Genomic DNA, 16580 nt, shown 5'->3' with positions numbered 1-16580 from the left:
CACTTTGAATGAGATTTTTAAAAAAAATGGAAATTTACCAGGCCAGTGACCATGTTGACGACGTCATTGTTCTTTGATGCATGACCGATCAAACTAGAACAATCCTTATGCAGAAAGACACCTAAGATACTGAAAACGTCAGGCGAAATAGTCTCAGGGGTGTTCTGTCTTCGATTAAAGAAGAATTAATGAAAGAACACGAACAATGTTCAGTTATTTCAGAAACGGACCGTTTGCTTTTAACTTCTCATATTCGTTTGCTGTGAAGTATCTGTTGTTGTTATGGTCTTCAGTCCAGAGATTGGTTTGATGCAGCTCTCCAAGCTACTCTGTCCTGTGCAAGCTTCTTCATCTCCCAGTACCTACTGCAACCTACATCCTTCTGACTCTGTTTAGTGTACACATCCCTTGGTCTCCCTCTACGATTTTTACCCTCCACGATGCCCTCCAATACTAAATTGGTGATCCCTTGATGCCTCAGAATGTGCCCTACCGACCGATCCCTTCTTCTAGTCAAGTTGTGCCACAAATTTCTCTTCTCTCCAATCCTATTCAATACCTCCTAATTAGTTATGTGATCTGCCCATCTAATCTTCAGCATTCTTCTCTAACACCACATTTCGAAAGCTCCTATTCTCTTCTTGTCCAAACTATTTATCGTCCATGTTTCACTTCCATACATGGCTACACTCCATACAAGTACTTTCAGAAACGACTTCCACACATTTAAATCTAAACTCGATGTTAACAAATTCTTCTTCTTCAAAAACGCTTTCCTTGCCATTGCCAGTCTACATTTTATATCCTCTCTACTTCGAGCATCATCAGCTATTTTGCTCCCCAAATAGCAAACCTCCTTTACTACTTTAAGTGTCTCATTTCCTAATCTAATTCCGGCAGCATCACCCGATTTAATTCGACTACATACCACAATCCTCGTTTTGCTTTTGTTGATGTTCATCTTATATCCTCCTTTCAAGACATTGTCCATTCCGTTCAACTGCTCTTCCAGGTCCTTTGCTGTCTCTAACAGAATTACAATCTCATCGGCGAACCTCGAAGTTTTTCTTTCTTCTCCATGGATTTTAATATCTACTCCGTATTTTTCTTTTGTTTTCTTTACTGCGTGCTCAATATTCAGATTGAATAACATCGGGGATAGGCTACAACCTATCTCAATACTATAAAAATCAACATCATTACAAGGAGATATAGAAGGGATTTGTTTTTTAAATAGTTACACACGATTAAGTACAGTGAACAGCTCAGCTATTACCACCAAACAGTAATACATTGAAACTTACATCCGCTCTCTCGAAGTCCACGCAGAAGAAAGGTGCAAATTTAATGATAATTGAATATCAGACTATTCATTTGTTATCATTGATATAATGTGAAGGTGCCATGGCGTTTCAGAAGCATCTTCTTTGACACACATTTACTTTGGTTACAAAAAGAAATAAAAGAGTTCATTGGTTTTTTGCTAACAGTTTCATAAGAACGTTATTCACATAAATACACTTAAGAATATAGAATCCATTTGTCATAGAGTTGTTTAGAAGTTCCATAAAAGGATAATGCTTCACTGTTTGTTAGACTGATCTATTATGAAATTTACACAGCCAAAACAAATCGGCAATTAGTACAGAAAAGTACGTCATACCATGCATGTTCGTGTCGGCTATGACTTTAGAGTAACTTAGAGCTGGCTGAGAATTTGAAAGGAAAAATGAATTAGCTTATAAGGCTCATAAAAATATTAGAATTTAAAATTTCCTTCCTCCCAATTTGGGTGCAGCTTACGAGAAAAAGAGTCAAGAAAACATGGGTGGAGGGGAGTTACAAATTCTTGCCTTTTACTCAATCTATATTAACGTCCCTGTACATAATTTATTGACGGATATACGATAACATGTTCTTAATGCCTGTACATGCATATAAAGGTCTGTTTTATGTCTGACATTTGATTCGTTGAGATTCAGGTAAAAAAGAATTGAAGGGGAGGATGTTTCTTGTTGATAAAAAAAAGGCCTTCGCTTTTAAAATTGTATTCATTCAAAAATTTATACAAAGCAAAGTTGTACCGACATAAATTAATTGACGACTTTAGGTGTGTGTAGACAATAAATTACAGGCTGATGGGATATTTTGTGATCTGTCGAAGGCATTTCACTGTGTAAATCACAATATACTTTTAAGTGAATTACAGTACTACAGCGTAACAGGAAATGCTGCTATATTGTTTCATTTATGTATCTCTGACAAGAAGCAAAACGTATCATTCGGAAAAAGACATGAATTAAGCTACCAGGCATCCTCCAACTAGGACCTAATTATATGTGGCATCCCTGAAGGTTCCAACTTGGGGGCCCTCGCTTTTCTTGTGTACATCAACGACATTTATCAGTAACGTTACCACATGCCAAGTTTGTTCTATCTGTAGATGATATAAACCTTGCAATAAATATCAAATGAAATGTAGTTTTAGAAAGACTGGTTGATGAGATTTTGATGGACATTAATAAATGTTTTCTAACGAATTATTTGTCACTAAACTTTCAAAAAACACACTACATCCAGTTCAGATCTTGTAAGAGGTTTCCCAAATAAAAGTCTGCTTTCGAGAGAAAGGTGAGTGATCGCTATTCACCTCCATTATCGTTACCTCAACTTGCCACTATGTGGCCATGCCCTTTCTAGGATGTATGTCTTTTAAGCTACCCACTGTACTCAAAAGTGTAAACATTAGAATAAGTTTCTGCACAAACAATAATCCGCAGTGTCAAACTTATCATAATTTAGGTACTTCCACCTAATCCTGTAAGAAATATACGCATATCAAAAAAGTTTTGCATAAGCCCTGTTCCCAGAACTCCTGAAGATAGTCGTTGACTGTGGATATTGTATCTCAGACACAGTCCCTTTGTCTCTTCAGAGATGTCACTAAACTCGCCCATATATGTAAACAACCATGCATGAACAGCGCCTATTAGACGGGGGGGGGGGGGGGGGGGTTTCGACAGCCGATCAGTTTCAGTCATTCCACCAGGACGGAGGTATATGGCTCGTGTTGTCTGTAGTTCAACCATGTCTAGACGATCAACACCGCGTTTCGATCGCGTCCGCGTTGTTACTTTGCGCCAGGAAGGGCTCTCAAGAAGGGAAGTATCCAGGCGTCTAGGAGTGAACCAAAGCGATGTTGTTCGGACATGGAGGAGATACAGACAGATAGGAACTGTCGATGACATGCATCGCTCAGGCCGCCCAAGGGCTACTACTGCAGTGGATCATCGTTATCTACTGATTATGGCTCGGAGAAACCCTGACAGCATCGCCACCATGTTGAATACCGCTTTTTCTGCAGCCACAGGACCTCGCGTTACGACTCGAACTGTGCGCAATAGGCTGCATGATGCGCAACTTTACTCCCGACGTCCATGGCGAGGTCCATCTTTGCAACCACGGCACCATGCAGCGCGATACAGAAGGGCCCAACAACATGCCGAATAGACCGCTCAGGATTGGCATCACGTTCTCTTCACCGATGAGCGTCGCATATGCTTTCAACCAGACAATCGTCGGAGACGTGTTTGGAGGCAACCTGGTCAGACTGAACGCCTTAGACACACTGTCCAGCGAGTGCAGCAGGGTGGAGGTTCCCTGCTGTTTTCGGTGGCATTATGTGGGGCCGACGTACGCCGGTGGTGGTCATGCAAGGCACCGTAACGGCTGTACGATACGTGAATGCCATCCTCCGACCGATAGTGCAACCATATCGCAGCATATTGGTAAGGCATTTGACTTCACGGACGACAATGCGCGCCCCATCATGCACATCTTGTGAATGAGTTCCTTCAGGAAAACGACATCGCTCGACTAGAGTGGCCAGCATGTTCTCCAGACATGAACCCTATCGAACATGCCTGGGCTGGACTGAAAAGGGATGTTTAAGGACGACGTGACCCACCATCCACTCTGAAGGATCTACGCCGAATCGCCTTAGAGGAGTGGGACAATCCGGACCAACAGTGCCTTGATGAAGTTGTGGATAGTATGCCACGACGAATACAGACATGTATGAATGCAAGAGGACGTGCTACTGGGTATTAGGGGTACCAGTGTGTGCAGCAGTCTGAAACACCACCTCTGAAGGTCTCGCTGTATGGTGGCACAACATGCAATGTGTGGTTTTCATAAGCAATAAAAAGGGCGGAAACGATGTTTATGTTGAAATCTATTCCAATTTTCTGTACGGTTTCCGGAACTCTTGGAACCGAGGTGATGCAAAACTTTTTTTTATGTGTGTAGTATATACAACGACGTGCTGGCAAGGAATGATTCCGAATGTTTTTTATGGGAAATCTCTTAAAGCTTTTTATATATAACGAAGGTTATTAACAGTCTACATCTTTATTTTGCGTGTCTATTCGCGTTTCGAATTCGAAGAGTTCGCCCATAGATGCCCCCCCCCCCTTCTCGTTCAGCATGACAGTGCCACACGAGGGCTGTTCGACGCCTTGGTTTCATTGTCATCGATCATCCTCCACACAGTCCCGACTTGGCCCCATCCGATTTTCATCTGTTTCCAAAACTTTCGAAGATTTCACATTGATGGCAATGAAGCGGTTCAAGCAGAGGTGAGATTGTGGCTCTGTCAACAAAGTCAGAAATTCTACATTAACGGTACCAGTAAACTGCCCTCTCATTGGGAGGAGTGTGTTTGTTGCCAGGGTGACTATGTTGGGAAATAAATACGTAGACATGAGGAACAAAGATGGCTTTTAACGTTTGTTTTATCTAAAATGGATTGAAAGTTTTCATATAAAGAATGTGGGGGCATTGCTGTTGAGCGTGCCATCATACAAATTACAATGTGAGTCTTGCTGCTTACGTTGCTAAAGAGAAACTTCCTGTGCAAAACACTGAAAGCCACCTACAGATCTTTCACTATGTAGATAAGGCAATGTTATGAACATCTTAGAAGAAATAAAAATATTTTCAAATAATATCACATTAGCACATAACATTCTCAATGAACAAACTGAACTAGCTAACTATACTTTTCTAGAAAACTGCCAGAAGAGACTCTCTCATTGGACACAAAAATAATTACTGGCGTTTTTAAGACAAATATAGGTGCCACTTGTTTCTATTAAAATCTGTGTGTAACATATATTAAGTATAACATCTGTTACTTCATGCAAAAATTTAATTCAAACATATTTTTAATTATCCACTATTTTTACAATATGTAATAACTAATGTGAATGGAAAGCCACAAAAATGATTATCAATACAAATTTCACAATTCCATATGCATGATACAAACATCAGAGTCACTAGAATTAGAAGGTTGCATCAGTAACGTATTAATTACTGTTTACATCAGAAAATACTGTTAATATTTTGCCAATATCTCTCACATATATTTAATTAATTTCTGCTTTTTCTTGAATTGTATATTTGTTATTTCCAATAACATATTGATACAATTGTCATCTCTTTCGACTCGTCTCTGATCCCTAATGTAAAACACGTATTCCTTATCATTAGAGCGTCTTTGATTTCTATCACTGCAAGTAGAACAAGTGATGTGAATGTAAAGTTTGTTTGTTCAGTGTAGAAGTGTAAATGATGACCCACTCTCACCTCTGGAACTCGTGATTGTGGTTAGAAAAACAAGCAATAGAGCGATGTGTTCATCAATACAGTATTTAGAGCTACTCAAAAAATGCAAGTCTTCAAACGTTTATCACGCAATTTACAACGTAAATTTATCCTCGATTTTCATTTCATTCTGACTGAAATATACTTTTTGAAATTCATAAGGGTGCGAAAGGTCATCAGCAACCTGTGCATAAATCAAAACTACAGTTTTCTTCAACTTTTATAGTCCTGTCTTCCTCATTTGCGTGTAATATTACAAAACTACAGTTACAAGAGTAGAAGGAGATGAAAGGCAAGCGGTAATTGGAAGGTAAGTGAGCCAGGTTTAGCTTACCCCCATGTTATCCAAAGAGAACACAGGCCAAGGAGTAAAGGAAACAGTAGCGTAACTATCGAGACAGCTATACCAGTCTCCTACCGCTCAGGTTGCAGGTAATCATATGTTGGATGTATCTTACAAGTATAACGTTAGATATTTAGCAAAATTATTGTCGGTGTTGTTTGTGTGTTTTTAAAATTGGAATTGTGTATTTAAGGAGCTTGCTTTGTATCTGCTTCATACTGCAGGAGAGCACATTAACACAGCAGCGGCAGCATCTTCGGCGCAGCCGTAAAGCATCAAGCTGACCACTGTTGTCCACCAGGCGAAGGCCATCTTGACGTAGATTCTGTCGGCGTGTGTTATCGCCCTCTGATTCAAATAAAATAAATGTGCTTGAATATACGCAACAAAAAATGGATGATGATTGCTGTAAAGGAAAATGTAATCATAGTAAGTTCAGTTCTTGTTCTCGTCGTGACCACATATGATCAACATCAACGTTATTGCAAAGACTACGGTCAAATAAAACACTTTGGTGAAAGTGAGAAACGATTTATTTAGCTGTCAAAGAAGTTGAAGTGAACATTTATATTGTATGGTTATGGTTAGGTGGTTTCTTATACTGTGATCGAACACAACTGTGTAAGTGGTAATTACATTGTTTAATATTGAAATTTTGTCACGGAAATACACGCTCTTACGCAGTTTACAGTGCGACAATGTTAAGACAGTTGTCAAAATGACGCATCTCGGCCTCTGAAAGTGAACTAATCCTAAACACAACAGTATTTAATTGTAACTCTCAGAAAGTTAAATAAGCCTAAACACAACAATATTAAATTTTAACTACAAGTTTCTTTACAAAATTATTGTTACAATTACATCATGATGTTGGCCAGTACTACGATAAATCGTCCGATTCCGATTCAAAGTTGGGTACTATTTTTAGGATGACAATCAAGTCTACGGAGGATGGTTAGTTTTGTGACAAGTCGAGCAAAAGATTACACAAGGTCGCTCGAGTTTACAATGGATGCAAGCTGCTGAACCAACAAGCTTATGCCTCTGCATGCGGTATTTAGCTTAGCTGCGATGAGTTGTTGCATGCATGACTGCTCTCGCCCACTGAAATTCCTATGAAATCTAATTAAGCCTTTGATGAATTTTCCAGCAGCAACTCTCCCTATGTTTCTCGATGTGCGAGAAAATATGAACTCCTCCCTAGTGTCAGACTATGGCGATATACACGCGGATGGCTGGAGCAGCATGCATATTATAATGACCTCTCAGTTCTCACAAGAACAATTAACTAACTGGCTGGTTCGTTTCTCCACAGTTGGAGCTCAACGACGCTGCAGGTAATTTCTAGCTGGAGGTCAGCCGCTGTGAACACGCAAATTTCTCCTCTGCGTCATACAGAGCGTTATGCAATCCGTTCTGCACTTGACGCCAGTTCAGAGAGGAGTTCCCTGAAAATTTCGCTCTGGTCTTTCTTGTAGCCGAACTCTCTCCCTGCCTGGGTTCTTTCACTCTCCACGTCATGGCTTTTTACGACCAATTGGAGCTTTTCTCTTATTTCGCAGAAACTCTCTCTGCCAGTCGCAACGATCATACCATTAAACTGCATCGAAATCTCGGCACTTTACTCCTTCCCGGTGTGTTTCCGTCAATCGGACGTTTTGTGCCTGCTCCAGATGCCTAAAAAGTTACATGTGTCTATCACGTGTGTACCACTTGCAGTTCACGTGATCGAATGCATCACTGATTTTGTTTGTATCCCTTAAAATGCAGTTTTCGTCCTACTTCTGGCAGTCAGTTACTCGCCCTGCAATATGTGTCACCTGTCCAGTCGCCCACCCACGACGGGACGCGCCCCCTTTAAGAGCTTTCTATAGTCCCTCCCGGGGTGAAGCCTCTGTGTCTGCCCGTGCTGGCTTCCACACAAAACATTTCCTCTCACTGCTTGTTCCACCTTCTGCTCATTTGCATGCATTATATAGCAGCGGTGTCTTAATACCGTTGATTGAGTGTCATTCCTTTTGCATTACATACTTACAGCCAAATCTGCTCATTACCGGTGATGTAAGTTAGGTGTCATATTCACCTTACCGTTATGTTGTATAAAATTCTTATGTAAGGTGCGAAATTTGCCTTGATTTATTCTGCCACCTTACAATATGGAAGAAAGTTATTTTCTTTTGCATATGATTTTATTGGGAGAAGACTAATTTTTCTTAGCGCTTGAGTATTTACGGAATTACTGGAATTATTGCAGATCGAAGTGTATCAGTTATCGATATTTAAAGGCAAGAGCAGAGATAGTAGCCAAAAGCTCACGGAACTTCTATGAAACAAGTGTTTGGCAAGTGATTGAATTTTCGTCTCTCTCTGCTTCTGAGTTAATTTAATCAATCTATGGAACAAGTGTTTGGCAAGTGATTGAATTTTCGTCTCTCTCTGCTTCTGCTTCTGAGTTAATTTAATCAATTCCCTGAAGAAGTTCAGATTTTTTGTGGTGCGCGCTCTGGAGAAGGAGTCTGAGACAGTGAAGCTGCATTATTTACGTACCTGATTGAAAGTTTTCAAATGGTTCAAATGGCTCTGAGCACTATGGGACTTAACATCTGTGGCCATCAGTCCCCTAGAACTTAGAACTACTTAAACCTAACTAACCTAAGGACAAATGGTTCAAATGGCTCTGAGCACTATGGGACTCAACTGCTGAGGTCATTAGTCCCCTAGAACTTAGAACTAGTTAAACCTAACTAACCTAAGGACATCACAAACATCCATGCCCGAGGCAGGATTCGAACCTGCGACCGTAGCGGTCTTGCGGTTCCAGACTGCAGCGCCTTTAACCGCACGGCCACTTCGGCCGGCTAACCTAAGGACATCACACACATCCATGCCCGAGGCAGGATTCGAACCTGCGACCGTAGCAGTCGCGCGGTAAAAGTTTTCGTCAACTGGGTATTAGGTACGTCTACTGATGTTGTCAAAAAATAATAACATCCAAAAGGCTGGTGTGGCACCACAAAATTTGCAAAATTAACTACTTGTAGTTGAAAGACATTCATTATTCGTAATTTGTGGGATCCAGACCAGCGTTAGAAGCTTTATTGCATCATGATAAAACACTGTCTTTAAGGGACTACACTTTTCGTTTTCCGACATGTACGCTATTCTCACGAACAACCGTCATTCAGATAAGATCTCTGAATGAGATACCCGATACGTAATCTTTCCTCATACATAAAATTTATACGCATTTACTGCTTCGTAATTAATGCAGTTGCAATGCCATACAATTTTGACCTTAACTATGTTACTGTTTAACGGCAAGTGGTGTAGAAGACTATGAAGTAGAATGAAGTATAATCAGTTAATAAACAGTCAGTGTGAACTGGTAGCACAGCAACACGTTCTAGTTGCAAGAATGGGTGCAGAAGGGACGGACAGCTGAATGACGCAGCTGGGGCGCACGTGTGGAGCGTCCTGTAGGAACGGAGACAGCAGACTGAGCTGAAAGCCAGCGGCTGGGGCCTCTTAACGAAGGAGGGCAGGAGCAGGGACAGGGCAGGGGCCACGTGCACCGAGCAGGCCGGGGGCGGCGTGTAATTGGAGCCAGGCTCTCGCCTGCAAATACACGCGCGCCGCCCGCGTCGCCTTGGCAACCGCACGCCGCTCTGCCGCACCCGCCTCTTTGCGGCGACGCTGTTTACCGGCTGCAGCCGGCCGCCTATTGAGCTTCTTTGCCGTCCCCAGGCCGGCGGCGAAGCCCTACTGTGGCGGGCCGGCGCGGCCGCTTCGCAGAAACTGCCCAGTTGCGGGAGGGGAGGGAAGTGGAGGTGGGTTACCGGGGGCGGCAATGCGGGACTTCGCAGGGCCAGCGAGCCCCTTTCATCGCTGCGACATTTATCACAGCCGAGGGCCGAACTGGTCTGCAGGCAGCAAACTTTGCTGGCAACCAGTCTGTCCAGTCTGCACACCTGGCAGATAAACGCTTAAGCGCTGTGTGATTTCTCGTTTCAGTCCATCCTCTCGATGTTGAAACTCGATGGTCCGTCCTTTCTATAATGAAACGTGCTGACTCGTCCTCAAACTTTATCTCAATTTTCTCTCCGTCGCTTTCGATCTTCCAAGTCTAGAAACCGTTGTTCTACTGTTCGCATAGAACTCAAGTAGTCATTCGCAATGGGTCGAAACGGTGAGACGCAAAATGAACATCAAGAATACCGTTAGAGAGTAATACACTGACAGAAAAAAAATCCCTTCACAAGAAGGACTTCTGTAGCTATATGCGCGCGCGCAACTGTGTGTGTGTGTGTGTGTGTGTGTGTCGAGCCCCAGTGTTATCCGCCTTCGATGGTTCTACTTGTTTTCTGTATGGTAGGATGGTGTAGGCTAGGATCTACGGGACGACCTTGAGATCGAGGTACAATCTTGACAATGGGTTGCTAAAGGTTCTCCAAGACCAATAAAAGGTCTTCATGCCAGGTCAAATGTCAAAGCCATGCTGATAGTTATCTTTGACTTTGAAGGATTAGTCGATCATGAATTCGTGTCACAGAGACAAGCTGTTAATCGATGGAACTATCGGGGCGTGTTGCGACGCCTGCGAGAAAATGTGAGAAGAAAACGGCCTGCAATGTGGCGATACATTTCGTGGCTTTTGCATCACTATGACGCACTCATCGATTTGGAGCGTGACTGTTGTACAAAAAACGAAATCATTGTGCTGCCTCATACTCCGTACTCTCCAGACCTGGGCACTATGGACTTCTTTTATTTCCAAAGTTCAAAACCCCTTGAAAGGCCGAAGATTTGCGATGATAGACTAGACAAAAGAAAATTCACAGATGGCGCTTCGCGTAATCAGCAAGAGGCGTACCAAGACTGCTCCCGGAATTGGAAACGGCGTTGGGAGTGCTGAATCAATTGTGGAGGAGAGTATATCGAACGAGACCATGCTCAATAAGTAAAAGGCATGTTCGATAGGGTTCATGTCTGGAGAGCATGCTGGCCACTCTAGTCGAGTTCCTGAAGGAACTCATTCACAAGATGTGCACGATGGGGCGCGCATTGTCGCCCGTGAAGTCAAATGCCTTGCCAATATGCTGCGATATGGTTGCACTATCGGTCGGAGGATGGCATTCACGTATCGTACAGCCGTTACGGTGCCTTCCATGACCACCAGCGGCGTACGTCGGCCCCACATAATGCCACCGAAAACAGCAGGGAACCTCCACCCTGCTGCACTCGCTGGACAGTGTGTCTAAGGCGTTCAGTCTGACCGGGTGGCCTCAAAACACGTCTCCGACGATTGTCTGGTTGAAAGCATATGCGACGCTCATCGGTGAAGAGAACGTGATGCCAATCCTGAGCGGTCAAATGGTTCAAATGGCTCTGAGGACTATGGGACTTAACTTCTGTGGTCATCAGTCCCCTAGAACTTAGAACTACTTAAACCTAACTAACCTAAGGACATCACACACATCCATGCCCGAGGCAGGATTCGAACCTGCGACCGTAGCGGTCACGCGGTTCCAGATTGAAGGGCCTTTAACCGCACGGCCACACCGGCCGGCGCTGAGCGGTCTATTCGACATGTTGTTGGGCCCTTCTGTATCGCGCTGCATGGTGCCGTGGTTGCAAAGATGGACCTCGCCGTGGACGTAGCCAGTCGAACGCAAGCTCGGCTATTTCGAAGAGAGAAAACTTTATAAAGAACTTAGCAGCAATCATTTATCGCTATTTTTCGTTTGAGAAACCTGGTTTAAGCCGTCCCAAAGACTGCAATTACACTCAGGCACGGCAGAGATGATAGAAAATGAAGTGTTGTCATTTCAATTGGAGATACGAGTCAGTTTTTAAAAAAAAAAATATCAATCTTAGGACGGCGGACAGCCAGTTTGTGACCGCGGTATTTTACTCTCCTAATGGAGCATTTACCCTTTATAAACCTCCTCAGTGTAAATTACAAAACCTTGCTCTGGATCGGATTATTGGCTAGCTTCAAACGCCATTTCTACTTTGTGCAGGCTTCAACGCACATCATTGTACAGGGTGGAATAAACCGCGTGGATGGCAAACATTTGCTTACACTTCCCGAAAATCTCGGTTTAGTACTTCTCAACAATGTCTCTCCTGTCATGATACATAACACATTCTGACGACAGTCAGCCGTTGCTTAAGACATTGTGCTATGGTGACTTTCAACGTTAAACGGAGTGGACAGTCAAGAAAGACTGTCTTGGCTCTGTTCATCTCCCTCTGTGAATTGCGACAGATTCCCCCCATAATACCAGTAAATGTTACCCAACCAGCAGCTGGCGTATGAAGGAATCAGACAGGTCACAGTGCACTGCTGTAGCCCGGGAGAAGTTTTACTCCTTTAACAATTTGTTAGGTCCGAAAGATTCCTATCAACCGCTCGTTTCAGTTATCGAAGAAGTTGCAACAGCTTCCATTTCAAGACAAAAGGATGTCATCGTTTTGAAGCAACGCCCCGTCTGCTAGACACTGGACTGTTCTAGACTTTACAGCGCAGCGCTGCGTGTCAGGAAATAGCAGAGGTGCTCTCTCACTGGGGGAACGCTGGAGGACGCGTATCCATAAACTTTTCTGTCTATGGTGCAGTCTATCGTGGGAAACGCGATACATTTAAATGTTAAATGTTTCGAACGTTTCGAGGCAGCAGCCAACCGTTCTCGACAACTGAATCGCTAGCAGTCTTCTTGCTTTTTCTGTTAAGTAAGCCGGCACAGAGGATGCAGCATATTTGGTCATTCACTTACCGTTACCTTCTTGTTGGTTGTGTGTGTCATTGTGCGGTGTGCTCAGCCTTGCGTTGCAAGTTAGCTTAGACGTTAAGGTGAGATGGGCAGCAAAATAACAATCTATTTCACTTGTTCTCTTGCGTCTAAAAGCTAAAACTTGCCAATAATTCTTATGCGAGTGAACAGTCCGGAGTTTTGTCGTTGCCGGTGGATGATAAAAATGCAAATTTAAACCTGAACACTGTGCCCATGTTCGAAAACAGTGAACGAACATGTGTACAACAGCAAGCCAAATGATGGTCCAGATGTTGGAGTTTGGATCAAGAAATGGCTGGTTAATCGTTTCATACAAAAAGCTTGGCTGCAAAATTCTCGAGGTAGAAGAAAATTTTGGCGTATAGTAAATGAACAAGGCTTGAACCTAACTTTGGACTACTATATGTACATCATCCGCAGGCGATTCAAGAAAGGAAGAGATTGTTTCTTGGCAGAGAAACATAAGTAAACAAGAAGAAAGTTCCACTTAACAAGCTGCTGACCATTCACTACTTTGTGCTGAAGAAGATACTTTGGAAAATGCTTGCACTAGGGCGTTTCAAAACGAACACGTGGTGACACGAAATATCCACTAGTGAATGTGAACGTGTGTTTTTGCAAATGAATCTTATTATCACACCTACAAGAACTTCAATCCATCTTTCTACCATGAGCAATCTGATGTTCATTAAACTGGTTGGTCCTCCACTGCAGTTGCTTCAAACTGTGAGTTAGGTTTCTTGATTTATGAAAGACAGACGTCTTGCTGCTGACACCAGGAGTACAATAAGAAGACGTGAAAACAGCAGCCATGAACTGATGTCAAGCTACGTAATATTAATTAGAATGTAGTTTTACAGTTAAATTTGCTAATCACCTATACTGAAAACTTCCGTAATTGTCGCTGCATTACATCTACTCCGAGAGTACACCGAAACTTATTTTTAGAAAAAGGGCGCTGGCTAAAAGACAGGGAAAAGAACAGCTAAAACACGTGTCAGTCTTGCTGGTATATGTCAAAAATTAAAGTCTTGCTGCTGTATGACAAAAATTAAAGTTTTTTTACACGCAAGAAGGGACTCAACGCATCGTCATCCATTAACTGATGTATGACTTGAAGACTCGGCTAACTTAATATCGCCAACTACTGCAGCTGAGCAGTCCGCGGAACACGGGGGTCACAGTCATCCCTTCGTGGTACCATTTCCATACGAGCAATTGATGAGGAGTATCAAAAGGGCGGCAATTTTCTCACCTGGAAAGGACGACATTCACCACCAAATGATAGAAAACCTGCCTGACAGAGCCCTCAGAATATTGTTACAGATATGTAACCAAGAGCGGATGAACGACGCACTAATAGAAGAAGTGGTATCTATATTGAAACCATATAAAGACGCGGTGCAGGCCACGTCACGCAAGCCAATTTCTCTTTCTTCCAGCATCGGCAAAACCATAGAGCACCTGGTTAAAAATCGCCTGTAGTGGTGCTTGGAAACGAATCGGATCCTACCGTCCAGTCGGTGTGGGTTTCGGAAGGGCAATGGAACAAATGATAGTTTAAATATTTTAACCTCAAACATCTTTTAAGCGCCCATGCGGAAAGAGAATGTCATTGCTTTCTTTCTTGATTTTGATGTTTTGCTACGGAAGTTGTTAACCGTAGGGATTCCGCCACAGCTGATTTGCGGAATAAACACTTTCCTCGCTAAAAGACGCATATGAATTCGCTTCCGTAGTAAATTAGTTGTACCACGTCTACTGAGAACAGGTCTCCCTCACGCGCCGGCTGGAGCAGCCGGGCGGTTCTAGGCGCTACAGTCTGGAGCCGCGTGCCGCTACGGTCGCAGGTTCGAATCCTGCCTCGGGCATGGACGTGTGTGATGTCCTTAGGTTAGTTAGGTTTAAGTAGTTCTAAGTTCTAGGGGACTGATGACCACAGCAGCTAAGTCCCATAGTGCTCAGAGCCATTTGAACCATTTGAATCTCCCTCACGCAGCAGTCCTCATTCCCATACTCTTTGTATACTGTACTGCTGAGTTGGAAAGTATTATCCCTCATCCTGTAAAAATGCTGTAGTAAGCAGACGATATTTTATGTATGCGTCGAGTAACAGTCTGGATCAGGCCGTGGGTGAACTGTCAATGGAGATGCGCATACAATAGACTACTAAAAATTACTTGACAGTTGACACTTCATACGTTGGAGCTAATTTCCTCCAATCAGTACGCTCAGTATCAGGTACGAACCGTTAGCCATTGCCACTCAGCCACAACAATTTAGTCAGTTTACTTTTAGTTCCCCATCCAGCTTTCTTTTTTGATATGTTTGGACACAAATCCTTGGTCTGGCCCTCTTATTCCATATTTCATCACGCAGATAGCCACACCAAAAATAACACACACACACACACACACACACACACACACACATACACATACACATACAAGCGCGTGCAACACCGATACTAACGAAATATACACGTCTCCTAGAGAGCATTAACCAAACACTACTGGATCCTTTCGCACAAGATGCTATTCAGCGTCACATATACTGTTATTATAATCACAGACGTGGGCTTACTCTAGATAGCTTCGCGTGAAGCACTATTTTTGAAGCCTACAAGTCACCGTTGGTGTTCAAGAGACACACACACGCTAAAGAGCTAAAGAAACTGGTACACCTGCCTAATATCGTGTAGGATCCCGTGAGCTCGCGCAACATGACGTGGTATGGACTCGACTAATGTCTGAAGTAGTGGTGGAAGGAATTGACACCATGAATCCTGCAGGGCTGTTCATAAATCCATAAAAGTACGAGGGGATGGAGATCTCTTCTAAACAGCGCGTTGCAAAGCACCCTAGATATGCTCAAAAACGTTCATTTCTGGGGAGTTTACTGGTCAGCCATCGTAAGAGCATTCCTGCAGTCACTCTGTAGCAATTCTGCACGTGTGGGGTGTGCATTGTCCTGCTGGAATTGCCCAAGTCCGTCAGAATGCACAATGGACCTCCATGGATGCAGGTAATGAGACAGGATCCTTACGTATGTGTCTCCGGTCGGAGTCGTAGCTACACGTCTCAGGGGTTCCACATCGCTCCAACTGCACACGCCCCACACCATTACAGAGCTTCAACAGCTTGAACAGTTGGCTTCATGAAGTTGTCTCCATACCCGTTCACTTCCATCCACTCGATACAATATGAAACGAGACTCGTCCGACCAGGCAACAAGTTTACAGTCATCAACAGTTCAGTGTCAGTGTTGATTGGCGCAGGCGAGACGTAAAGCTTTGTGTCGTGCAGTCATGAAGGGTACACGAGTGTGCCCTCGACTCCGAAAGCCTATATCGATTATATTTCGTTGGTAGGTTCCCACGACGACACTTGTTGATGGCCTACCTTTGAAATCTACAGCAACTTGCGGCAGGGTTCCACTTCTGTCACGTAGAACGATTCTCTTCAGTCGTCGTTGGTCCCGTTCTTGTAGGTCGTTCTTCTGGCCGCAGCGATGTCAGAGATTTGATGTTTTACCGGATTCCCGATATTCACGGTACACTCGTAAAATGGTCGTACGGGAAAATCCCTACTTCATCGCTACCTCGGAGATGCTGTGTCCCATCGCTCGTGCGCTGACTGTAACACCAAGTTCAGACTCACTTAAAACTTGACAACCTGCCATTGTAGCAGCAGAAACCGATCTAACAACTGCGCCGGACACTTGTTGTCTTATAGGCGTTACCGATAGTAGTGCCGTATTCTGCCTGTTTACATGTC

Source organism: Schistocerca serialis, chromosome 6 (assembly GCF_023864345.2).
Source record: "Schistocerca serialis cubense isolate TAMUIC-IGC-003099 chromosome 6, iqSchSeri2.2, whole genome shotgun sequence".
NCBI lineage: Eukaryota > Metazoa > Arthropoda > Insecta > Orthoptera > Acrididae > Schistocerca > Schistocerca serialis.
This window is presented reverse-complemented; position numbering follows the sequence as displayed.